The 27,404-nt window shown below is 35.1% G+C and overlaps 1 protein-coding gene and 1 non-coding gene across 19 annotated transcripts in view; both read right to left on the bottom strand.

The window, feature by feature from the left end:
* The window catches only part of BAZ2B (bromodomain adjacent to zinc finger domain 2B), a 434,688-nt gene that overhangs the window by 387,482 nt on the left and 19,802 nt on the right, over positions 1–27,404 (bottom strand). The window lies entirely within an intron of this gene.
* LOC125911987 (U6 spliceosomal RNA) lies at positions 8,251–8,357 on the bottom strand. Its single transcript, XR_007454561.1, has one exon. It is a non-coding gene; the product is annotated as a U6 spliceosomal RNA (small nuclear RNA).

Here is a 27,404-nt window from a genome sequence, read left to right as displayed (position 1 = left end):
AAAAAAAAAAAAAGAATCAACTGTACTTATATCAGACAAAACAAACTTATAGCCAAAAATGGTAACAAGAAGTGAAGATGGTCATTATGTAATGATAAGGGAGTCCATTCATCAAGAAGCTGTAACAATCTTAAATATACATGCACTTAACATTAGAGCACCTAAATATATTAAGTAAACTCTAACAGATTTGAATGGAAAAATAGACATTGTATTGTAAGAGCAGTGGACTTCAATACCCCATTTTCAACAATGAATAGATCATTCAGATAGAAAATCAACAAGGAAATATTGGACTTGAACCATACTTTAGACCAAATGGAACAGATGTGCACAAAAAATTCCATCCAACAGTGGTAGAATACACATTTTTCACAAATGCACAAGGAACATTTTCCTGGATAGATCATATGATAGGCCATAAAACAACTTTTAGCAAATTTAAGACTGAAATCATACCAAGCATTTTTTCTGACCATAGTGCTATGAGAATAGAAATCAATTAACAGGAGTAAAGCTGGAAAATTCATAGATATGTGGTGATTAAACAACAAGCTCATGAATAACCAATGGATCAAAAACTAAATCAGAGAGAAATCAAGAACTCTCTTGAAACAAATGAAAATGGACCACAATATATCAAACCCTACGGTATGCTGCAAAATCAGTTCTTTATTTTTTTTAAGTTTTAATTTATTTTTAGTATTCTCTACACCCAACAACGGGCTTAAAACTCATGACAAGATCAAGAGTTGCACGGTTTTCTGACTGAGCCAGCCAGATGCCCCTGCAAAATCAGTTATAAGAGGGAAGTTTACAGAGTCAACGCCTACATTAACAGGAAAAATCTCAAAAAAGAAAAAGAAAGGAAAAGAAAGAAAAAAGACAAGAAAGATCTCAAAACAAACAGCTTCACTTAACATCTTCAGGAACTAAAAAAGAAAAATAAGCTAAGTCCCAAATTAGCAGATGAAAGGAAATAAAAAATATCAGAGCAGAAATAAATGAGAGACAAGAAAAAATAATATAAAATATCAATGAAACTAACCTACATTTTTGAAAAGATAAATAGAATTGATAAACATTAGCTAGACTGTCACTGAGTGGAGAAAAGCAAATGTTTGTGCACTATTGGTGGGAATGTAAATTGGTACAAGTACTATAGAAATCAGTATGTAAGTTCCTCAAAAAATTAAAGATATAACTACCATATCTGATTTCTGGGTATATATTTAAAGGACATGAGAAGAGGCTCTCAAAGAGATTATCTGTACCATCATGTTCAGTACAGCATTATTTACAATAGCTAACATACGGCAACTTAGTGCCTTAAAAACACAAGTTTATACTTATGCACATAAGAAGTTTGACGTGAGTTTTTTTAAGATTTTACTTTTAAATAATCTCTACACCCAACATGGGGCTGGAACTCCCAACCTTGAAATCAAGAGTTGAATGCTCTACCAACTGAGCCAGCGAGGCACTCCTAAAATGAATTTTATTGGACTAAAACTAAGGTGTTGACAGGTCTAATTCCTTCTGAGGGCTTCAAGGAAGAATCTGTTTCTTGCTTCATCCAGCTTCTGGAAACTACCCGTATACCTTGGTTCCTGGCCACATTACTCCAATCTCTGCTTTGTTGTCCCATTGCCACCTTCTCTCGCCTCCATCTTATAAAAACTCTTGTGATTAGATTTAAGGTTTTATCCAGATAACCCAGGATAACTGCCCATCTCCAGATCTTTAACTGAATTACATCTGCAAGTCCCTTTTGTCATATAAGTTGACACTTTTTGGTTCTTGAAATTAGAATGTGAGTACCACAGTAGTCAACTCCTCTGTTACCCAGCCACTGGCAACCACTGCTGATAGATCTGTCCCTAGTAGTTTTACCTTTTCCAGAATTTCATATAACTGCAATTACTACAGCATGTAGCCTTTGCAGTCTGGCTTCTTTCTCTCTTAGCATAATAAATATGAAATTCATCCATGTCATCGCATCAATCAGTTCATTCCTTTGCATTACTGAGAAATATTCCATTGCATGGACATACCATATCTTGTTTATCCATTCACAAGTTGAAGGATATTTGTGTTTCCAGTTTTTGCCAAGTATGAAAAAAGCTGATAAAAACACTAATGTGCAGTTTTTTGTGGGAGCACAGTTTCATTCTCTTGGGTAATTACCTAGGAATAAGAATGCTAGTTTGTATGGTTAGCATGTTTAACGTTCTAAGAAACTGTCAAACTGCACTGCAATGTACCTCTACCCCTTGTATCTTTTTTTAAAGTTTATTTATTTATTTTTAGAGAGAGTGAGTAAACAGAGAGGGGGCAGGGAAGGGAGAAAGAGGATCCCAAGCAGGTTGCACACTGCCAAAGCAGAGCCCAACACAGGGCTCAAACTCATGAACTGTGAGACCTGAGCTGAAACCAAGCATTAAATGTTCAACCGACTGAGCCACCCAGGCGCACACCACCCCCTTTATCTTTTCTGATGCACATATAGTTAACCACTGCATAAACAAAGAAAAAGTGTTTGTAAAGAAAAAGTTAAGGAAATAGTTTTTGATTAGACAACACTGTTTACCAAAGTGCTAACAATGAATTCTCAATAGAGAAAGACATAGATACAAAAATAGGAAAATACATTTAAAAGACAGGACAGATACTTCTAAAGGCTCTAACATATATCTAAGAATATTTCCAGAAATTATTCAAGAGAATAAGAGAACATAATATTCAATAAATAACAGCTGAAAATTTTCCAAAATTCTGGAGATATTTAAATCCACAGATTGATAGTGCATAAACAGAATAGTCTTACCCAGACACACTATGATAAAAACAGTAAGGATAGTAAGAACAAAGAGAAAATCTTAAATCTACCATAATGAATAAACGGATTACCTAAAAGAATGAAAATTAAGATTGATAAAATATTTAACCAACAATAGCAGAAGCTAGACAACAATGAAAAATTCTACAACTTTTTATGTGAAATACTGGGACCAACAATATTTCAGAATTCGGATTTTTATGGGGGAAGAAGGATGTTAGAAAATTAATATGGTTCATATCCTCCTATACATTACATAGGACTTCCATTAGCACATTTAGCCAACCCCAAGGAATAATGCTTAAGTAGCAAGGTGAAAGGGGTAGATGTTAGGCTCCAGAAGCTTCTACAGAGATATGAAGAGATACATCACAGTAGAGAAGATTGGGCAGAATAATACTAAGTTTGTTTGGACACTGCAAATTAAATCACCACTTTACATGGATTTACCTTTTTCTGTATTGTTTATATAAAATAAGTAAGTTAGTTTCCAGATCTTTTCTTCTGAAATCCCTCTCCTGCAAAAATCCATCTCCTACTCCCTGGAGGTCCACTCTTAAAATGTTTTTGGTCTACAATCCTAGAACTGTATTTTTAAAAATACCTTTTTTGACCTAGATTCAAAATAAGAAATGTATTTTACATTACAATACACAAATCACTTGCTCACACACATAAACATCTGTAATAAAAGTTTCTGTAATAGTAATTATATTATGTGACTAGTACTGGCATTTTCTATTGTTTTATTCAACTTGAAACAATGTGACTTACTAAACTGACTTCATGACACACCAATTGGTAACAACCTGCAGCCTAAAAATGATCTAGAAATTTTCTATGCATGTATACAAATTTTATGTAAAAATGTGATAAGACCATACAAATTATATCTTTGTTACATTGTAGCTGACTTTAAGAAAAATTTTATTTAAATTCAAGTTAGATAACATAAATGTAATATTAATTTCAGGTGTAAAATTTAGTGATTCAGCACTCACATACAACACCCAGAGTTCATCACAAGTGCACTCCTTAATCCCTATCACCTATTTAACCCCCCACCCCCACACCTTTCCTTTGGTAAACCATCAGTTTGTTCTCTATAGTTAAGAGTCTGTTTTTTGGTTTGCCTCTCTCTCTCTCTCTCTTTTGTTTTGCTCATTTGTTTATTAAATTCCACATAAGAGTAAAATCATATGGCATTTGTCCTTCTCTGGCTTATTTTGCTTAACACAATACTCTCTAGCTCCATCCATGCTATTGTAAATAGACATTGTAGCTATCTTTATTCAGTCTTTTTTACACTGTTTGTTAATATGTTCTTAGTGTCACTAAGAGCTAAAGCATACCTATATCCTCATTTGCACTTTCTTTACTTGTAATTGTATTCTGGAAGCAATAAATTATTTTCTTGGGGCACCTGGGTGGCTCAGTTACTTAAGCGTCTGACTCTTGATTTTTGGCTCAGGTCAGGGTCTCATGGTTCGTGGGTTTGAGGCAGTGCAGAGCCTGCTTGGGATTCTCTCTCTCCCTCTCTATCACTCTCTTTCTGTCAAAAGTAAATAAACATTTAAAAATAAAACAAAGTAAAATAAAACAAAATAAAATATTTTCTAAAACGACTTTCTAAGGGAGTGCCTGATTGGCTCAGTTGGAAGAGCATGAGACTCTTGATCTCAAGGTCATGAATTCAAGCCCCACATTGGGTGTAGACATTATTAGAAATAAATAATAAACTTTAAATAAATAAAATAAAACGGCTTTCCAAGATATAGAACAGAAGTATCCAGTAGGGTAGTAACCTTCTTATGTCACAGACCAAAGAGATATATTTTCAAACTTCCACAAGAAATCCTATATTTTTATATGGAATTTCCTGTCAAACAGGCCAAGCTGTCTACATCATTCTTACTCACTGAAGTGGAATTTGAGGGTGGAGGTATTATTGCTTGAAAGAGTTATGAGTAATGTCAAGATCTCCCTCCTTTATGCCCCTGCTATGCCCTTTTATGTATGTATGTTAAGCTAGACTGTTTAGTTATTAGTTTTGTTATGTAAATAGTGTCATGAATTTAATCACAGACCTTTATGCTTTTCATAAGAGGTGAGAAATATGAGAAAGTGTTTACACTTTAAGAAGTGCAAATAAAACGTACAAAAATGTCCTGCAGCTGTATAATTTTATTAATAATTTCTAGATACCAAGTAAGCTATAATTTTTATTTAGAAAGAATAAGCATCAACCAATTTTAAATGGTAACATTTGGTAACTGACATAATTAACTAAGGTATTGCACTTAAGAATAACAAATAGGGTATGTTTCTTACAACTTTTAACTCTGGGTTTTTTTTACTTTTTATGTTGAAGTGACTTCAGATTTAATAATAGCGTTAGGGGTGCCTGGGTGGCTTGGTCAGTTAAATGCCAGATTTCGGCTCAGGTCATGATCTCACGGTTCATGGGTTTGAGCCCTGCATCAGGCTCTGTGCTGACAGCTCAGAGCCTGGAGCCTGCTTCGGTTTCTGTGTTTCCCTCTCCTTCTGCCCCTCCCCACTTGGATTCTGTCCCTCTCTCTCTTAAAACTAAATAGTTAAAATAATAATAATAATAAAGTTACAAAATAGTACAAACCACTCAGCACCAAGATCTTGGTTTCTAAATATTATTCTTCAATAAAGGGAACAAGGTTCTGGAGAAATAGCCCATTTAGGACAGGGACAAGGAAAATACAAGATAAAAGAGAAGCATGTGGAAATATCAAAAAGCAAGGCAAAGCTCACAAACCAAAAGGATGGGGATATATCAAAAGCCATAGGAGATCACCAGGATTTCCAATAGTTAAAGCTGGAACCATTTCGGTGATAGAATAAATAATGTATTAGATTTAACTCAAAGAATGAAATAAATACAGATGAGTCCATAGAAATATAAATAATAAATAGAAAAGAGTCAAATATCCATTATAAAGGAATCCAAATGATATAACATAGAAACTATCCTGTCCAGGAGGTGAGGCTTAACCTGCACCCCACCTGAGCCTTTGAGACTGGGCTGGACTTAGTGACTCCCTCCCAAACAGAGTAGGAAAAATTGCAACTTTACAGAGGAGAAACCTGGCAGATACTACCTTAAGATATCAAGGTTTACATCACCAGAGATACCATGTTGATAGCATCTACTCCTGATATGATGTGATAGAAGGGTACTTCACTTCTGTAGTATTCTAAGAAGCCATAACCCCAGTCTAACCATGACAAATACATACAAAAAACAAAATTGAGGGATATTCTTAGAAATATTTCTAAGATTATTTCTAAGAAATATTTCTAAGATATTTGAGTTTCCTCAAAACTGTCAATGTCATGATTTTTTTTAAAAAAAAAAGGCTGAGAAACTGTCACAGACCAAAGGAGACTGAAGAGAGATGACAAACAAATGCAATGTGGTACACTGGACTGCATCTTTGAATAGAAAAGGGACATTAAGGGGTACCTGGGTGGCTCAGTCTGTTAAGGGCCTGACTCTTGATTTTGGCTCAGATCATGATCTCATGGTTGGAGAGTTTGAGCCCTGCATTGGGCTTTGTACTGACAGTGTGCCCCCTGCTTAGGATTCTCTCTCTCTCCCCCCAACTTCTCTCTCTGTCCTTCTTCCGCTTGTGCACACACTTGCGCGCTCTCTCTCTCTCTCTGTCTCTCTCAAAATACACTTAAAAAAAAAAAGGACATTATGTGATTAAGGTCTGAAGTTTAGAGGAAAATTCGTAGAAAACAGATGAAATCTGAATAAAGTCAGATTTAGGGGTTTAGTTAATAGTAATGCACCAATATTGGTTTCTTAGTTTTCAAAATGTACCATGGTAATTTAAAATGAAAACTAAAATTGGACGAAGTGTGTACTATCTTTTAAACTTTTCTGTAACTCTGAAATTATTCCAAAACTTAGAAGTTTATTTTTTAAACAATACAATTTCCATAAACCCTTCTTCATTCAGATTCCCCAAACTTAACATGTGCTTTATCAGTGTCTTTCTCTCCCCTCTACAGACTTTTCTGAATTTGAAAACAAGTTGCAGACATCATTCCCCTTTATAAATATTTCAATGTAGTTCCTCAAAAAGTACATTAATTAAAATAAGGCACTTACCATTAACATAGCACTATCCAATTTACAGACCTTTACATTTTGCCAATTGTTCCACTACTATCTTTTACGACAAAAATAGAATAATAAAAGTAACTTTTTCCATCTTGACCAATGACTCAGCCCAGTGTCATACACTGTATTTAACTGTCATATCTCTTTAGACTTTGATCTGAAGCAAGTTCCTCATTCTTTGTTTTTCTTGACCTTGATATTTTTTTAAAACAACGGGCCATTTTTGGTGAACTATCCCTCAGTTTGGGTTTAATTGAAGTTTTTTCATGTTTAAATTCAGGTTACATTTTTTTTATAAGTTCATTTGCATTTTATTTTCTCTTTAAAAATAAAACACACACACACACACACGTATACAGAGAAGAAAACAGATCCACTGAAAATGAGAGTGATATCCACTCAGTGCTACTAGCAGGATGGGCCAGGGTTTCCACTTCCATGGTCTGGATGAGAAGGGTTTTGCATTTGTTTGGCTGGGTGAGTTTCACCATTCATCAGGTGTTCCAGGTGAGTCATTCAGTTTTGGTTTCTCTCTGAAAGACCCCTTTGGAGGTCGCTGTATGGCCCACGTGTTTGTTTCTGCTGCCAAGCTGGTCTAATCAGATGACAATATGGCAAAGGCTCCCACATTTCCAGCTGCCCAGAGTTTCTTTCTTTCTTTTTTTATTTTAATTGCAGTATAGCTAACATACAGTGTTATACAAGTCTCAGGTGTACAATTTAGTGATTCAACGATTCTATACATTACATAGTGCTCATCATAAATGTATTCTTTAACCGGCATCACCTAGCTCCCTCATTCCCCCACCCACCACACATCTTGGAACTATCAGTTTGTTCTCTATGGTTAAGAGTTTGTTTTTTGGTTTGTCTTTCTCTTTTTCCTTTGCTTCTTTATTTTGTTTCTTAAATTCTACATATGAGTGAAACCATATGGCATTTGTCTTTCTCTGGCTGACTTATTCCACTTAGCATAAGAATCTCTACCTTCATCCATGTAGTTGCAAATGGCAAGATTTAATTCTTTATTATGGCTGAATATATTCCATTGTATATACATATCACTTCTTTATCCATTCATCTACTGATGGCCACTTGGGCTGCTTCCAAATTTTGGCTATTGTAAATAGTGCTTCAATAAACATAGGGGTACATGTATCCCTCTGAACTAGCATTTTTGTATGTTTTGGGTAAATACCCAGTAGTGTGATTTACAGAGGTAGGGTAGTTCTATTTTTAAATTTTTTTCTTTAACATGGAAAACTCAACAAATTTGAGTGTCATCCTTGTGCAGGAGTGCCATGCTAATCTGCTCTACATCATTCTAATTATAGTACATGCACTGCTGAAGAAAGCACTCTATTTTTAACTTTTTGAAAAACCTCCATGCTGTTTTCCACAGTGGCTGCACCAGTTTGCATTCCCATCAACAGTGCAAGAGGCTTTTTTCTCCATATTCTCACCAGTACTTATTTCTTGTTGATGTCAGCCATTCTAATAGGTGTGAGGTGATATCTCATTGTAGTTCTGATTTGCATTTCCCTGATGAGGAATGATGTTGAACATCTTTTCATGTTGGCCATCTGTATATCTTCTTTGTAGAAAAGTGTCTTCATGTCTTTTTTAAAAGTTTTTATTTAAATTCCAGTTAATTAACATACAGTATAATATTAGTTTCCTGTGTATAATTTAATGATTCAACACTTACATACAAGACCCAGTGCTCATCTTAACAAGTGCACTTTTTTTTTAACATTTTATTTTGAGTGAGCTAGACAGAGCACAAGTGGGGGAGGGGCAGAGAGAGAGGAGGGGACACAGAATCCTAAGCAGGCTCCAGGCTCTGAGCTGTCAGCACAGAGCCCGACGCGGAGCCTGAACCCACCAACTATGAGATCATGACCTGAGCTGAAGGTGGCCACCCAACTGACTGAGCCACCCAGGTGCCCCAATACAGCAAGTGCACTTCTTAGTCCCCATCACCTATTTAACCCATCCCTCCAGACGTCCCCCCCCCCCCCACGTAACCATCAGTTTGTTCTCTACAGTTAAGAGTTTATTTCTTGGTTTGCCTTTCTCTTTTTTCCCCTATGATCATTTGTTTTGTTTCTTAAATTCTACACGAGTGAAATCATATGTTATTTGTCTTTCTCTGAGTTATTTTGCTTAGGATAATATTCTCTAGCTCCATCCATGTCATTGCAAATGGCAAGATTTTATTATTGTTTATAGCTGTAATAATATTCCTTTTTATATATATACACCACTTCTCTATCCATTCAGCACTTGATGGACATTTGGGCTCTTTTCATAATTTGGCTACTGTAGATTATGCTGCTTTATAAACACTGCAGTGCTTGTATTCCTTCGAATTAGTAGTTTTGTATTCTCTGGGTAAATACCTAGTAGTACAATTACTGGATCATAGGGTAGTTCTATTTTTAACTTTTTGAGAAACCTCCATACTGTTTTCCACAGTGGTTGCACCAGTCTGCATTCCCACCAACAGTGTAAGAGGGTTCCCCTTTCTCCACATCCTCTCCAAGACCTCTTATTTCTATGCTGTAAATTTTAGCCATTCTGACAAATGGGTAGTGGTATCTCATTGTAGTTTTGTTTTTCCCTGATGATGAGTGATGTTGAGCATCTTTTCATGTGTTTGTTGACAATCGGTTTGTCAAATTGTCATGAAGAGAAATGTCTCATGTCTTCTGCCCATTTTCTAATTGGATTTTTTGTGTGTTTTGGGTGTTGAGTTGTATCAATTCTTTATATATTTTGCATACTAACCTTTTATAAGATATTTCATTTACTACTAACCTTTTATCAGATATGTCATTTGCAAATATCTTCTCCCATTCTGTAGGTTGCCTCTTAGTTTTGTTGATTATTCCCTTCACTGTGCAGAAGCTTTTTACTTTGATGTAGTCCAACAGTTTGGTTTTGCTTTTGTGTCCCTTGCCTGAGGAGACACATCTAGAAATATGTTGCTATGGATGATGTCAGAGAAATTACTACTTGTGTTCTCTTTCAAGATTTTTATGACTTCAAGTCTTAAATTTAGGTCCTTAATCCATTTTGAGTTTATTTTTGTGTATGGTGTGAGAAAGTGGTCCATTTTCATTCTTTTGCATGTAGCTGTCCAGTTTTTCCAACACCATTTATTGAAGAGACTATCTCTTTCCCATTGCATATTCTTTCCTCCATTGTTAATGATTAATTGATCATAGAATTGTGGGACATGTTACATATTTTGTAATACCACAGAAGTGATATTATGCTCTTCTCAGTACTTACTATCAGGATATATTATGTCTATTTGTCCCATTACTAACAATGTTGACAACTTGGTAAATATGGTGCCTCTACTGTAAAGTTGCAATTTTTTTCCTTCAGTGATTAGTAAGGGTCTTGTGGGGAGGTATTTTGACACTGTAAAACCACCCTCTTTTGTCAACTCTTTATGTATTAGTTGTAGGATCCATAGATGCTAAGTACTTGAAACATTTCCCAGCTATGTTTACATAGATGACTTCCATATCAACTCATCTAGCTCTATAAAAAAGCATGATGGCATTTTCATTAAGATTATATTAAAATTATAAATTAAGGAGAACTATCTTTTCATTGGTTCAAATCTAGTTGTGTATCTTTAAGAAGTATATTAAAGATTTATTCAAATAGCTTTTGTATAATTCTTGTTATATTTATTCCTAAGTATTTTATCTTCTTTGTTGGTGTTAAATTAGGGTTTTCCCTAACATTATATCTGCTAACTGATAAGTGGTTGTATATGTAAAGGATTTTAGGTTCTATTGAATTATACTGAATCCTAATTTTATAGCTTAGTGGTTACTGAATTATTTTGTCTGAGTTAGTTTTAATGATTCTCTAGGTCAGGAGTACACAATCTTTCTGTAAGACGTTAAAATGTTTTCAGCTTTGTTGGGCCAGACCATTTTTACCACAACTCTCCAACCAGGCCAGTGGAAGGAAAAGTAGCTACACACAATACACAAACAAAATGATATCACTAGATTTGGTTACTGGGTTCCTTTACTGATCCCTGCTCTAGGCTTTTCTAGGTATACTACCTTAACTGCAAATAGAGACTGTTGCCTTATTTTCTAACTGTTATGACTCTACTGATTGCTCTGGTTTAATTGCATTGCCTAATATCTCCAGTAAAATGTTTAATAGTGTTACTGGATATCCTTGCCTTGTTCCTAATGTTAGTAGTGAAAATGCCCTTAGTGTTGCCCATTAAGAAGATGTTAAGAAAATATTCATTGATTCCTCTTTGTTGAGTGTTTTTACTAGGTGTTTATTTTTGAAGGTCATTTAAGTGTCTATATATGATTTGTTTTGTTATGTACAACATGGCAGGGGCACCTGAGTGGCTCAGTAAGTTGAGCATCCAACTTTGGCGCAGGCCATGATTTCATGTGAGTTTGAGCCCCACATCAGGCTTGATGCGGGCAGCTTGGGCCTGTCTGTCCCCTTTCTCTCTACCCTTCCTGGCTCACGTTCTCTCTCAAAAATAAATAAATAAATAAATAAATAAATAAATAAATAAATAAATAAAATATAAATATATGCACACAATATGGCATATTCTATTAATGGGTTTCCTAATATTTAGCCAACCTTGTGTTCCCAGAATAAATCCCACATTGTCATGATATATTATTTTCTTAATGTACAGGAATTTAAGTAATATTTTATCTATTTATAGTTGATATCAGTCTATAATTTCTTTTTTGCACTATCTTTAAGAATTGGTATTATTCACTTTCAATGGTCTGGAATAATTTATAGAGCACTAAGACTATTTGGTGTTTAGATATTTCATAAAATATCCTTGTGGAACTATATGGGCCTGGTGCTTTTTTAAAAAGTAGGTCTTTTTTTATCTTTCTCTTATCTTTCTCTTTCTTTTTTATCTTCTATGTCTTCTACAGAAATTAGAGTATCTCAAATGTCAAATGTGTCAGGTGTTTTTTTTTTTTTTTAATTTTTTTTTTTTTTTTTACTGGGGGGGGGGTGGGGAGCAGAGAGAGAGGGAGAGAGACAGTCCCAAGCAGGCTCTGCGTTGTTAGTGCAGAGCCCAATGCAGGGCTTGATCTCACAAAGTGTGAGATCATGACTTGAGCTGAAATCAAGAGTCAGACACTTAACCAACTGAGCCACCCAGGTGCCCCAACAGTTTCAAAAAACCATATTTACCTTGGAAATTACCTTTATCAACTAGATTTTCAATTGTATTTAAAAAGAGGTTTGCAAAGGAGGTTCTTATAATATTTTTTTAATTGAGCTATAATTCCCATATCATAAAATTTACCTTTTTACACTGATATGTGATAAAGTGTACCCTCCTATCCCAAATTCATATGTTGAATTCATCTAGTACCTCAGAGTGTGACTATATTTGGAGACAGGACCTTTAAAGAAGTAATTAAGGTAGAAGGAGGAGATATGGATGGGCCCTAATTCACTATGAATGGTCCTCATCTGAAGAGGAGATTCGACACAGATAACACACAGACCATAAGGTGATCATGTAAGGACACAGTGAGAACACAGCCATCTGTGAGCCAAAGAGAGGCCTCAGAATAAGATCGACCATGCTGACACCTTCATCTCAGACCTCTAGCCTTCAGAACTGTTAAAAATAAACTGCACTGTTTAAGTCACCCAGTCTGTGGTATTTGTGATGGCAATCCTAGCAAACTATTACATAAAATACTCAATTCACATTTATGCAACCATCACCACCGTCTACTTCCAAAACATTTTCATCACATAACCCTGTACCCATTATCTGTAACTCCCAATTTCTGCTTTCCTCAGTCCCTGGCAACCACTAAATCTATTCTCTATCTCCTTACATGTTGATATCCATTTGTCCCAGCACCATTTGTTGAACATACTTTTCTTTCCCCATTGAGTTTTCTTGGCATCCTTGGTGAAAATAAGCTGACCATAAAGACGTTTATTCTTGTACGTTCAGTTCTATTCCATGGAACTATGTCTATCTTTAGGCCGTTTATTTTTGGTGGGGGAGTGAGGGGTAATAGCCATTTTCATCAACTGAAACAGAACTTTTTATCCTCATTTTCTCTTTCCTTTTAGAAATTAGTTTTATGTAGTTCAAGTTCCTGTCACTTCTGCATTTCTGTGAACAGGAATGACTGGGGCAGTTTATAAGATTCCTGTATCTTACATAGGATAGAATATCCTCTGCTTTTAGTAAAGAATGATTTCTTTACTGATTGGATCTGGGGGCAGGGCAATATGAAGGGATTTGCCCTTCTGTTTTTAAAAATATTCTTCTGTCTTGCAGGATCCTAAATTTTCCTCTCCTGCTTTTTTTTTTTCCTTTTAACTATTTAGTTTCCAAAGGGCAATTTCCCATCATTTTTTACCTTTCTTCCCCAAAAGATATGCCTTTCCAAAATTGCTTCTGTGTGTCCTTTACAAACATGTAAGTTCCTTTCCTGTAGTGTGCTCTGATTTATAAGTAAGCTTTTTTTCTCAAAACTTCAGTATTTAGGGAAGAACTTCCTTTCCTGAAAGTGATTTTAATCAATCGTAAGCATGTCACTAGCTCCTTTCTTGTTCTGTGCAATTTTTCCCAGACCACCCTTGCTGTGGTGGCTTCCACAGGGGCATGAATGATGGCTTATTATAATTTGATATTCATTTTTCTATTACAGATAATCTGAAGTTTGAATACTCTCTTTGTTCTAGTTATGTTAAAACATGGGATTATGTATAGTTTTATTTGTTCTTTATTGTTTTTTGGAGGATGTGTAGGGAGATTCAGATTCATGCATTTGTGGTTACTTCAGTTATCCAGTCTATCTTTTAATATTTTTGTGAATATTTTGTTTGTTTTTCCTGGATGAAGAACTGTCAGGCTCTTAATGGTCTGAGGTATGTTTACTCTAGTATTGCAACGGTAATACTGCTCCAGAGCAATATTGCAACTGACTAATCTTCACTGACTCAATGGTCAATATAGTATAAAGGTAATTACTATAGATACTGTACTCCTACCATGGCATTAAAATAATTCATAAACTATGTGGCATTTAATCAGTAATGACAACTGTAGAAGAAAAAACTTGTTAACTAAATGCAAAATAAAACAACAGTCTTACATACAGAAGGAAATTCTTTTAAGGTTCTTTTTCTACTAGAAAATTATTTTTCCTTAAATAGTCAGGTTTAATAAATTACAGGTTTATCATAATGTCTATATAAGAGAGCATTTGATTCACAGTCCATACTACTTTTGGCTTTTCTTGAGCTTTGCTTACCAGAATACAGCCCACATGAAAAACCTAATGAACACGATATTAAAAATATCAAATGAAATTACTGTCTCCTTATATCTTAAAGAATGTTTACCTATACTTAATAGAAATTAACCTGGAATTAGTTTTAGTAAAAGATACTTCGTTTTAGTAAAGATTTTTTTTTTTTAAGTTTATTTATTTATTTTGAAAGACAAAGAATGAGTGGGGGAGTGGCAGAGAGAGAATCCCAAGCAGGCTCTACGCTGTCAGCATAGGCCCATCGCAGGGCTTGATCTCATGGAACCATGGATCATGACCTAAGCTGAAACCAAAAGTCGGATGCTTAACTGACTGAGCCACCCAGGTGCCCCAGTAAAGAGGTTTCTTTAAATTACTGTGACTTACTATTTTTATTCTTGGAGCTGCAATAGCATTACTTAGGTGTTATTATACTAATTTTACTTTACATAGGAGTTAGAACTGATTACTGGGAATTTGAAACTATTCAGGTTCTATCAGTTAAACAATATGTGATCTTAGGTAAATAACTTTGCTTCTCTCAACTGTTGTTTTTTTCATATGAAATACGTAATTATTTGATAATATCTATTATGAGAGGTTGTGAAAGGTTTAATTAGTGTTTCCAAAATCCTTTTAAATATTCAAATGAAAAAGAGTCAATGCAAATTACCAATAATTATCAGTTTGGCTAGTACACATTACTCCACTAACCACCATTGCCAGAACACTCATTGCGGTATCTTGGGAAACTAAGTATATCTCCCAAAAACCTACTATTCCCCTCAATATAAAACGATTTTACTTTTTTTTTCTTTCTTGTTTTATTTTCAAATTTTTATTTAAATTCCAGTTAGTTAACATTCAGTGAAATATTGGTTTCAGGAGAATTCAGGGATTCGTCACTTACATACAACATCCAGTGCTCATCCTAATGAGTGCCCTCCTTAAACGCCATCACCCATCTAGCCCATCCCCTACCATCCCCTCCATCAACTCTCAGTTTGTTCTCTATTTTTAAGAGTCTTTTATGTTTGTTTCCCTCGTTCTTTTCTCCTTTTTTCCCTTCCCATATGTTCATCTGTTTTGTTTCTTAAATTCCACATATGAGGGAAATCATATGGTATTTGTCTTTCTCTGACTGACTTATTTCACTTAGCATAATACACTGTAGCTCCATCCATGTTGTTACAAATTGAAAGATTTCATTCTTTCTGGTAAAATCATTTTACTAACAGGTATTGCTGTACCATACATATAAGAACGTTTAGCCCTTTTATCAAATACTATACGTGGCATACTATTATAAAGTCTTTTTCTTTTTAACATAAAAATATTTTATGGGGACCTGGGTGGCTCTATCAGTTGAGTGTCTCACTCTTGATTTCAGCTTGGGTCAAGATCCCAGGGTGCTGGGATCAAGCCCTATGTCAGGCTCCACACTGAGCGTGAGGTCTGCTTAAGATTCTCTCTTTCTCCCCACCTCTGTCCCCTCCCCTGCTCATGTGGGCATTCTCTCTCTAAAATATAAATAAATAAATAAATAAATAAATAAATAAATAAATAAATAAATATTTTAATAGGAGCTACTGCTACTTCACGTAATAAAAATAATTAGTCTGGGCGCCTGGGTGGCTCAGTCAGTTAAGCATTCGACTTCAGCTCAGGTCATGATCTCAAGGTTTGTGGGTTTGAACCCCACGTCGGGCTCTGTGCTTACAGCTCAGAGCCTGGAGCCTGCTCCAGATTCTGTGTTTCCCTCTCTGCTCCTCCCCTACTTGCACTCTGTCTCTCCCTCTCTCAAAAATAAACAAACATTTAAAAATAAATAAATAAATAAATAAAAATAAAATTAGTCCTTTCCACCATATTTCCATATAACAGTCAGTTGACTTTTAATATTGCCCTGAATCAATGTTTTCTTTCTTAATAGCTCTTGGAATCAAAATTTTTCTATTCAGGAGTGCCTGCATGGCTAAGTCAGTTGAGCATCCAACTTCAGCTTAGGTCATGATCACACAGTTCTTGGGTTCTAACCCTGTGTCGGGCTCTGTGCTGACAGCTCAGAGCCTGGAGCCTGCTTCAGATTGTGTCTTCCTCTCTCTCTGCCCTTCCACTGTTCATGATCTGTCTCTCTTGTTCTCAAAAATAAAATTAAAAAAATTTTTTCAATAAAAGTTTTCTATTCATATAATAGTATCCAAAAGTACTAACAATTTTTATATTTCTAATGAGTATAATCATGTCTTACACAATTAAATAGTGTCTTAAACTGAAGATTTCTCAGCAACAATATTTACTCTACCTGTCCAAAACATATTTAGTGAATATACACTACTGTCATATAATTACCACTTAACTATTTTAAGCAACTTACAAAAAACAAAATCCCAAAACTTCCTTGTTTGCTCCTTTAACATTTAAATGAGTCTGCCTCTGTGCTGAGTGTGGAGTCTGCTTGAGATTCTTCCTTTCTCTCTCCCTCTTCCCTTCTCCCCTGCTTGAGCTCTTTCTCTCTCTCTCTAAAATAAAAAAAAAACAAAAACATTTACTGAGTGTCCAGGTTTGCAAATATGGTCTCTAGTTATCTCAGATATTAGAAATAGCATGTGGTGACAGAGCAAGGAATACAGGATGGACTTAGACATACCCAGTAGCCTCAGAAGGGACAATGACACACAGCTGAAGAACAAGTATCCCTTGGAGCATGCCATTCCAAAGGACATTGCTGGATCTTATAGATTAAATCAATATTTAAGTTGGCCCAGGCACATTAACACTATTAAAAAGCCATGATTAGAAAAAAAACCCTGAATTCTCATTCTTTTTTTTTTTATTTATTTATTTTTTTTATTTTTGGGACAGAGAGAGACAGAGCATGAACGGGGGAGGGGCAGAGAGAGAGGGAGACACAGAATCGGAAACAGGCTCCAGGCTCCGAGCCATCAGCCCAGAGCCTGACGCGGGGCTCGAACTCACGGACCGCGAGATCGTGACCTGGCTGAAGTCGGACGCTTAACCGACTGCGCCACCCAGGCGCCCCCTGAATTCTCATTCTTCATGGAACTTAGAATGCCAGTGGATGAAAATCTAATATTTTGTCTCTGTGCTTTGATTATTCAGTCACCCCAAATATAGCTTCTCACTTACATGTATTTTTTAAATTTTTTGTTTATTTATTTCTGAGAGAGACAGAGAGAGAGAGAAAGCAAGTAGGAGAGGGGCAGAGAGATGAGACACAGAATCCAAAGCAGGCTCTAGGCTCTGAGCTGTCAGCACAGAGCCCAATGAGGGGCTCAAACTCATGAACCGCGAGATCATGACCTGAGCTGAAGTCGGATGCTTAACCTACTGAGCCACCCAGGTCCCCCTCAATTACATATTTTTTTGAAGTTTATTTATTTATTTTGAGAGAAGAAAGTGTGAGTTGGGGAAGGGCAGAGATGGGAGACAGAATCTCAAGCAATTTGGTGCTTGACCTCAGGAACCGTAGAATCATAACCAGAGCTGGAATCAAGAGTTGGATGCTTAACCAACTGATCCACCCAGGCACCCCTCACTTCTATTTGAATCCTATCCCTATGGCGGGGTCCAGTTGTAATACCACATCCACAAATACTCCAATGGATTTTATTCATCCTGTATTACATTGCATCGTATGAATTTAGAATTCCTCCAACCTATGTATTGATCTTAGCTACTTATCTCCACTATAGGAGTCCATAGTCCTGGGACTTTTACTCATATGGCATTACAATACAAATGCCTTACTGGTAGAAAAAGTCAAACATGTAAGAATCCTTAGAAATTGTTAAAAAATTAAAAATGGGAAGTAATGAAAATGTTACCACCTTCACATTTTCTCTTGACTCTGAAATATATAAACTGTCAATACTATTTCTCATTGCTAGTATAAATAAATGAATCAAGTTATCCTAATAAAATTTTGAAAGTGTTTAAAACAGGAAACTAAAAAAATAATAAAATAAAACAGGAAACTATTTTAAGATACTTTTAAAATATTAATGAAAAGCATACTGAATGTCTATGATAAATTATGAAACTACAACACAACACCGAATATGAGCGTAAAGTTTTCAAATTCTGTCTTACCAACTGCCTCAAAATAATGAATTTATTTTAAATAAGTCACAAATATAAGCAATCCTAGAAGAGTTGGCTATTCACCTTTTAGATAAATGTTCTTTTAAAAAGCTTTGAGAATTTGACATTAATACTATCTTTCTTTCTCATATTTTAACATCTATGAAAATTTGAAGGACATATAGAAAGTTTTATTCATATATTTTTGAAAAGTCTGTCTTTTGTATTTAAAAACAAGGAGCGGAAGGTACATGCTTCCAGTTATAGAATGAATTAAGTCACAGGGATGAAAGAGAATATAGTTAATGGTATTAACTATATAATAGCATCATATAGTGCCAGTAGCTACATTTGTGGTAAGCATAGAATAATGTATAGAGTTTTCCAAATCACTATGTTGTACACCTGAAACTAATGCAACATTGTATGCCAACTCTACTTTATTTTTTTTTTAATTTTTTTAATGTTTATTTATTTCTGAGACAGAGAGAGACAGAGCATGAACGGAGGAGGGTCAGAGAGAGGCAGACACAGAATCTGAAGCAGACTCCAGGCTCCGAGCTGTCAGTACAGAGCCCGACGCGGGGCTCGAACTCACAAACCATGAGATCATGACCTGAGCTGAAGTCGCTCGCTCAACCGACTGAGCCACCCAGGTGCCCCTAACTCTACTTTAATAAACAAACAAAGAAAGAAATAAAGTGAAAATACTGTACAGTTCTTCCAAGAAGAAAGGAAAAGAAGCAATAGTGTGTCTGAAAAAAAAAAAAAAAATCAATCCATAATAATGGCTTTTTAGAAGAAATTTAGAGTATGAACTGTATCTTCAGTTCTATTTAAAAGACTTTTTTAAAAGACTGTTTAAAAAAAACCAGTTTCCTGTTTTAAACACTTTCAAAATTTTATTAGGATAACTTGTTTAGTGATATACTATCAATGAGAGATAGTATTGACAGCTTATATATTTCCAAATCAAGAGAAAATGTGAAAGTGGTCACATTTTAATTACTTCCCATTTTTAATTTTTTAACAATTAAAAGACTTTTTAAATAGAAAATATTTCAAGTCTATTTAAAATACTTCTTCAATCTATAAAAATTTTAAATGTCAATTTCTTCCTTTTAAATTATAGAAAGATAACATAACTAACTCAATGAGTTGCTATTCAAACATGTAGAATATAAATATTTGAATAATTTTATTTTATCTTATTTGCTACTAAACTCAACAATTTATTTGTAGATGACAATTTCTACCATAAACACTAATCATTTAAATAATAAAGTCTGTTTGCAACAACATGGACGGAGCTATAGAGTATAATGCAAAATAAAGTCAGTTAGAGAAAGATAAATACCACATGATTTCACTCATATGTGGACTTGAAAGAACAAAACAAATGAGCAACAACAACAACAAAAAGAAACAAAGCAAAAAATGCTCTTAACTATAGAGAACAAACTGATGGTTACCAGAAGGTAGCTGGGTTCGGGGATGAGTGAAATAGGTGAAGGGGATTAAGAGTACATTTATTATTATGAGCACTGAGTAACATATAGGATTGTTAAATCACTCTACTGTAACATGAAACTAATGTAACACTGTATGTTATATATACTGGAATTAAAATTAAAAAAATTAATAAATAATAAAGTCTGGCAATTCAAAGATACTACTTTCCTAATATCAGGCATGAATTCGCAAAGCAATTATAAAAGAGTAAATTCTACGAATTATAAATACCACTTCTAATTTTTTATACTATTTATTTTCTATTACTAGTACTTATTACCACTTATTTTATAACATCTTATTTAGTTACCTGGGCTGCTATAACAATATCACAGACAACATATATCTCTCAGTTCTGGAGGCTAGAAAGTCCAAGATCAAGGTAACTGGTGAGGCTCCACTTCCTGGTTTATAGACTGCTGTCTTATCATTGTGTATTCACATGGCTCACTCCTTCTTCTTACAAGGGTACTAATCCAATTATGAGGGTCCCACCATAATAACACAGACTAAACCTGTTTATTTCCCATGGTTCCCACCACTAATATCATCACCTTGGGGATTAGGGTTTCAATATATGAATTTGGGGCGAGGGGTGGGGAAACATGTTTATTTCAATGCATAACACTAATGGACAGGATGAAAAGTTTCTCAATCTCATAAAGTGTTACAGTCTAATATTTCTTAGAAAAACGATTTTCAAGTAGAATTTTTATTACCTATATAAATTCTATGTGTTACATAGATTTCATGGTTAAACACGATTTAATCATGAAAAATGTTAGGGCAAATTTAACTGGCAAACAAAGTTTGATTAAAGAAAAATACTACAGGGGTGCCTGGCTGGCTTGGTTGGTTGAGTGTTTGACTCCTGATTTTGGCTCAGGTCGTGATCCCATGGTCGTGGGATTGACACCTGCATCGGGCTCGGCGCTGATCGTGAAGCCTGCTTAGGATTTTCTCTCCCTTCCTTTGCCCCTCACCCCCACTTGTTCACCCTAGCTCTCTAAAATAAAAATTAAAAAAAATTACTACAAAACTTCATTTTGATGTGCTAAATAGAGCCATGCTTAGTTTTTAGTAAAATCTACAGAATTAAAACATTTCTAATCAATGGTAATCCAAAAGAACATTATGAAGTATTAAAAAAAAAAGAAAAACCAAAAATAAAGTATTCTATAAATTAAATCTAAATGTGATTAATGTCATAGTCATCAGCCACCATGAAAAAGACACATCTATTATAAAATAAAATTTATGTACACATCTTAGAGAGCAAATATTAAGAGAATGTATTCACTTACAGATACATAGAATGGTTTTTTTTTCAATTTTTTCTCTAATAATTTTTTAAGGATTGATGAAGGTTATTCTAATATATTCCTGAATTTAAAAAAAAAGACCTTATGTTTTAAGTTGGTTTCAGGATTTAAACTGAGAGAAAAGTACAAACATTTCTCATATGTATCCTGTCACCACACATGTATAGCCTTCCCCCACTATCAACATCAGATACCAAAATGGCATACATACATGTACGTATATATGTGTGTGTGGGTATATACACACACACACAAATACATACAAATACATATATATATATATATATATATATATATATATATACACATTTATTTTTTAAAACCAGTGATGAACCTACATTGACCCCTTACTATTACTCAAAGTCCACCTTAGATTTCATTCTTGCTATGTAAATTCTATGTTTGGACAAAAGCATAGTAACTTATATTTAGCATTATAACATTATACAGAGTATTTCCACTTCCTACAAATCCTCTGTGGTATGCCTATTCATCTCTTCCCAATCCTACTCCTGGCAACCATCAATCCTTTTGTTGACTCCAGTATTGCCTTTTCCAAAATGTCATATACTTGGACATAGCCTTTTCAGAATGGTGGCTTTCACTTAACAATATGCACTTAAGTTTCTTCCATGTCTTTTCATCACTTGAAGCTCATTTATTTTTTAGCTCTGAATAATATTCAATCTCCTGGATGTGCCACAGTTTATTTACCCATTCACCTACTAAAGGGCATCTTAGTTTCTTCCAAGAATAAAGCTGCTTTAAACATTCATGTTCAGGTTTTTCAAGGGACAAAAGTTTTCAACTCCTTTGGGTAAATACCAAGTAATGCAACTGCTGGATATTGTGGTGAGAGTATGTTTCATTCTGTAAAAAAACATTTTCATTTGTAAGAAACTATCTTCAAATGTGGGTATACCATATCCTCACCAGCATTATATGAGAGTTCTACTTCCTCATCAGCATTTGGTATTGTCAGTGTTCCGGATTGGGGCTATTCTAATAGGTACACAGTGGTACTTCACTGTTTTAATTTGCAGTTCCCTGATGACATATGATGTGGAACATCTTTTAATATGCTTATGTGCCATCTGTACATCTTCTGTGGTGAAGTGTCTGTTAAGGCCCTTGGTTCATTTTAAAATTAGGTTTTTTCTTATTGCTGAGTTTTAGGTGTTCTTTATATATCTTGGATAACAGTTTTTTATCAGATGTGTCTTTGGCAAATATTTTCTCTCACTCTGTGGCTTGACTTCTCACTATCTTGACTGTCTTTCACAGAGCAAAGGTTTTTTATTTTAATGAAGTCCAGCTTACAATTATTTCTTTCATGGACCATGTTCTTGGTGTTTTATTTAAAAAGGTATAACCAGGGGCGCCTGGGTAGCTCAGTCAGTTGAGCATCCGACTTCAGCTCAGGTCATGATCTCACAGTTTGTGGGTTCGAGCTCCACATCAGGCTCTGTGCTGACCTCTTGCTCAGAGCCTGGAGCCTGCTTCAGATTCTGTGTCTCCTTCTCTCTCTGCCCCTCCCCCACTCATGCTTTGTCTCACTCTGTTTCTCAAAAATAAATAAATGTAAAAAAAAAAAAATTAAAAAACAAAAATAAAAAGGCATAACCAGGGGTTCCTGGTGGGCTCAACAGGGAGAGCATGCAACTTGATCTCTGGGTTGCTAAGTTCGAGCCCCACAATGGGTGTAGAGATTACTGAAAAATAAAATCTTTTTTTGAAAAAGGCATAACCATATCCAAGGTCTCTAAGTTTTCTCCTGTTTTAGCTTGTGTAGTTGCATAGTCTTGCATTTTATACTAGGCCTATGATCCATTTTGAGCTAATTTTGATGAAGGGTGTAAAGTCTACTTAGTTTCATTTTTTTTGGGGGGGGTGGGGGGGGCATGTCGATATCCAGTTGGTCCAGCACCATTTGTTGCAGTGACTGTGTCCATCGTGTTGCCTTTGCTACTTTGTCAAAAAACAGTTGACTACAGAGGCACCTGGGTGGCTCAGTCAGCTAAGTGTCTGTTTGACTTTGGCTCAGGTCATGATTTTGAGGTTCTGGAGTTTGATCCCTGCATTGGGCTCTGTACTGACAGCTCAGAGCCTGGCACCTACTTCAGATTCTGTGTCTTCTCTCTCTCTGCCCCTCACCCACTCGCATTCTGTCTCTCTCTCTCTCTCGAAAATAAACAAACATTAAAAAAACTTAAAATTTTTTTTAAGTTGACTATAAATGTATATGTGTATAAATATATGTAAGTATATACAAACATATACACACATGTAAATATTTACATACATATACATATACATACAAAGGTCTATTTCTGGGCTCCGTATTCTGTTCCATTCATCAACATCTACTCTTTTGCCAATATCACACTACTCTGATTACTTTAGTTATATAGTAAGTCTAAATGTTGGGTAGCCATCAGTTCTCCAACTTTTTTCTTCTCCTCCAATACTGTGTTGGCTATTCTTAATTTTCTGAATAAACTTCAAAATCAGTTTGTCAGCGTCTATGAAATGACTTGCTGGGATTTACTGAATGTATAGAACAAGTTGGGTAGAACTGACATCTTGATAATGAGTATTTCTATCTATGAACATGAAATTTCTCTCCATTTATTTAGTTCTTCTTTGATTTGTTTACCAGAATTTTAAAGTTTTCTTCATTCAGATCTTATACATATTTTGTATATTAGCATTATATCCTGGAACTTTACTATAATTGCCTGTTAGTTCCAGGAGGTTTTTTTTTTCCTTTTCAAATTTTCATTTAAATTCTAGTTAGTTAACATAGAGTACAATACTGGTTTCAGTAGGATTCAGTGATTCATCACTTACATACAATGCTTGTAACAAGTGCTTCTTTGTATTTCTGTGGTACTGGTTGTGATCTCTCCTTTTTCATTCATGATTTTATTTATTTGGGTCTTTCCTCTTTTCTTTTTGATGAGTCTGGCTAGGGGTTTATCAATTTTATTAATTCTTTTGAAGACTCAGCTCTCAGTTTTGTTGTTTGGTTCTACTGGCTTTTTTGTTTGTTTGTTTCTATACTGTTTATTTCTGCTCTAACCTCTACTATTTCCCTTCTTCTGCTGGTTTTAGGCTTTATTTGATGTTCCTTTTCTAGCTCCTTTAGGTGTAAGATTAGGTTTTATATTTGAGACACTTCCTGCTTCTTGAGGTAGGCCTCTATTATAATATGCTTCCCCCTTAGGACTGCCTTTGCTGTAGCCCAAAGGTTTTGGACTACCGTGTCTGCATTTTCATTTGCTTCCGTGTACTTTTTAATTTCGTCTTTAATTTCCTGGTTAACTCATTCATTCTTTAAAATAGGATGTTCTTTAGCCTCCATGTATTTGTGGTCTTTACAAATTTTCTTCTTGTGGTTGGCTTCAAGTTTCAGAGTATTGTATTCTGAAAATATGTATGGAATGGTCTCAATCTTTTTGAACTTGGGAGGGCTGATCTGCGATCCCGTATGCAATCTATTCTGGAGAATGTTCCATGTGCACTCAAAAAGAATGTGTATTCTGCTGCTTTAGGATGAAATGCTCTGAATATATCTGTTAAGTCCATTTGGTCCAGGGTGTTATTCAAAACCATTGTTTCCTTGTTGATTTTCCTCTTAGGTTATCTGTCCATTGTGGTTAAGTGTGGTGCTAAAGTCAATGACTTTTTTTATGTTTGTTATTAATTGACTTATATATTTGGGTGCTTCCAATTTGGGAACATAAATATTTACAATTGTTAGATCTTCTTGATGGATAGACCCCTTAATTATGATATAATATCCTTCTTCATCTCTTGTTACAGTCTTTGCTTTAAAATCTAGTTTGTCTTATATAAGTATGGCTACTCCAGGGGTGCCTGGGTGGCTCAGTCTGGTAAGTGTCTGACTTCAGCTCAGGTCATGATCTCACAGTTCACAAGTTCAAGTCTGGCATTGGGCTCTGTGCTGACAGCTCAGAGCCTGGAGCCTGCTTTAGAATCTGTATCTCCCTCTTTCTTTCTGTGCCTCCCCTGCTCATGCTTTGCCTCTCTCTCTCTCAAAAATAAATAAAAACATTTAAAAAATTTTTAAAAAGTATGGCTACTCCAGCTGTCTTTTGATGTTTATTAGCATAATGGCTCTCGATCCCCTCAACTTTTTTTTTAATTAATTTTTTATGTTTATTTATTTTTGAGAGCAAAAGAGACAGAGTGCAAGCAGGGAAGGGTCAGAGAGAGAGAGGGGAACACAGAATCCAAAGCCAACTCCAGGCTCTGAGCTGTCAGCACAGAGCCCGACATAGGGCTTGAATCCACGAACTGTGACATCATGACCTGGGCTGAAGTGAGACGCTCAACTGACTGAGCCACCCTAGTGCCCCTCCCCTCAGCTTTCAATCTGCAGGTGTCTTTAGTTCTAAAATGAGTCTCTTGTAGCCACCATAAAGATGGATCTTGTTTTTTTAATCCATTCTGATACCCTATGTCTTTTGATTGGAGCATTTAGTCCATTTATATTCAGAGTGATTACTGAAAGATATGAATTTAGTTCCATTGCATTACCTGTAAAGCTGGATTTCTGGTGATGTTCTCTGTTCCTGTCTAGTCTTTGTTGCTTTTAGTCTTTTTTTTCACAAAGAGTCCCCTTTAATATTTCTTGCAGGGTTGGTTTAGTAGTCATGAACTCCTTTAGTTTGTGTTTGTCTGGGAAACTCTTTATCTCTCCATCTCTCCTTCCATTCTGAATGACAGCTTTTCTGGATAAAGTATTGTTGGCTGCATATTTTTCCCATTCAGCACATTGAATATATATATATATATATATATATATATATATATACACACACACACATATATATATATATATATACACACACACACACACACACACATATATATATATATATATATATATACACACACACACACATATATATATATATATATATATATATATATATCCTGCCATTCCCTTCTGACCTGCCAAATTTTTGTGGACAGATCTCCTGCAAACATGATCTATCTTCCCTTGTAGGTTAAGAACTTCTTTTCTCTTGCTGCTTCTAAGATTCTTTCCTTGTGTATTTATTTTGTGAATTTCACTATAATATGTCTAGGCAATGGCAGGCTTTTAATTTAATGAGAGTTTTCTGTGCTTCATGGATTTCAGTGTCTGTGTCCTTCCCCAGATTGGGGAAGTTTTCAGCTATAATTTGCTCAAGTAAACTTTCTGTCCCTTTTTCTCTCTCTTCATCTTCTGGGACTCCTATGATAAGAATGTTATTACACTTTAAGAAGTCACTGAATTCCCTAAATCTACCTTCATGATCCAATACCTTTCTTTCCCTTTTCTTAGCTTCATTAATTTCCACAATTTTATCTTCTATATTGCTGATTCATTCCTCTACATCATTCATCCTTGTTGTTATGACATCCACTCAGGTTTGCATATTGGTTATGGCATTTGCAATTTCATTCTGACTAGGTTTTAGTTGTATTTTTTTTTCTAATTTTAGAGAGAGAGTGAGCGCATGAGCAGGGGAGAGGGGCAGAGGGAGAGAGAGAGAGAATTTTAAGCAGGCTCTATGCTCAGCATGGAGCCCAATGTGGGGTTCAATCCCATGACCATCTTGATTACAACCTGTGACAAAATCAAGAATCAGACACTCAACTGACTGAGCCATACAGGCACTCCTGATTTTAGTTCTTTTATCTCTGCAGTAAGGGATTCTCTACTGTCTTCTATGCTTTTTTCAAGCACAGCTAGTATTCTTGCAATTGCTTTTTAAAATTCTAGTTCAAACATCTTATATCTGTATTGATTAAGTCACTACCGTTAGTTCACTTCCTATTCTTTTGGGGTAAATTCCTCCATCTTGTCATTCTACCATATAGGAAAAAAAAAAACCTAGATGCTGGGTGTCTTTGGTCTGCTTGTTGAAGGAAGCTAGATCCAAAAAATAAAAGTAAAAAAAAATATATATGTACATTTTTTAAATTAAAAAATAAAAAATATATATAAATTTAAAAAGTAAATACAAAAAGGAAGCTAGATCCTATTTCCCCTAAAGCTGAAGCTTTGTGGCACTCTATTATCAGTAGACTTACTGATAATAAGAGTAAGATAGACTTACTGATAATAAGAG

Source organism: Panthera uncia (assembly GCF_023721935.1).
Source record: "Panthera uncia isolate 11264 chromosome C1 unlocalized genomic scaffold, Puncia_PCG_1.0 HiC_scaffold_3, whole genome shotgun sequence".
Taxonomy (NCBI): domain Eukaryota; kingdom Metazoa; phylum Chordata; class Mammalia; order Carnivora; family Felidae; genus Panthera; species Panthera uncia.
Note: the sequence above shows the minus strand (reverse complement) of the source record. Positions and strands in the feature narration are given on the sequence as shown.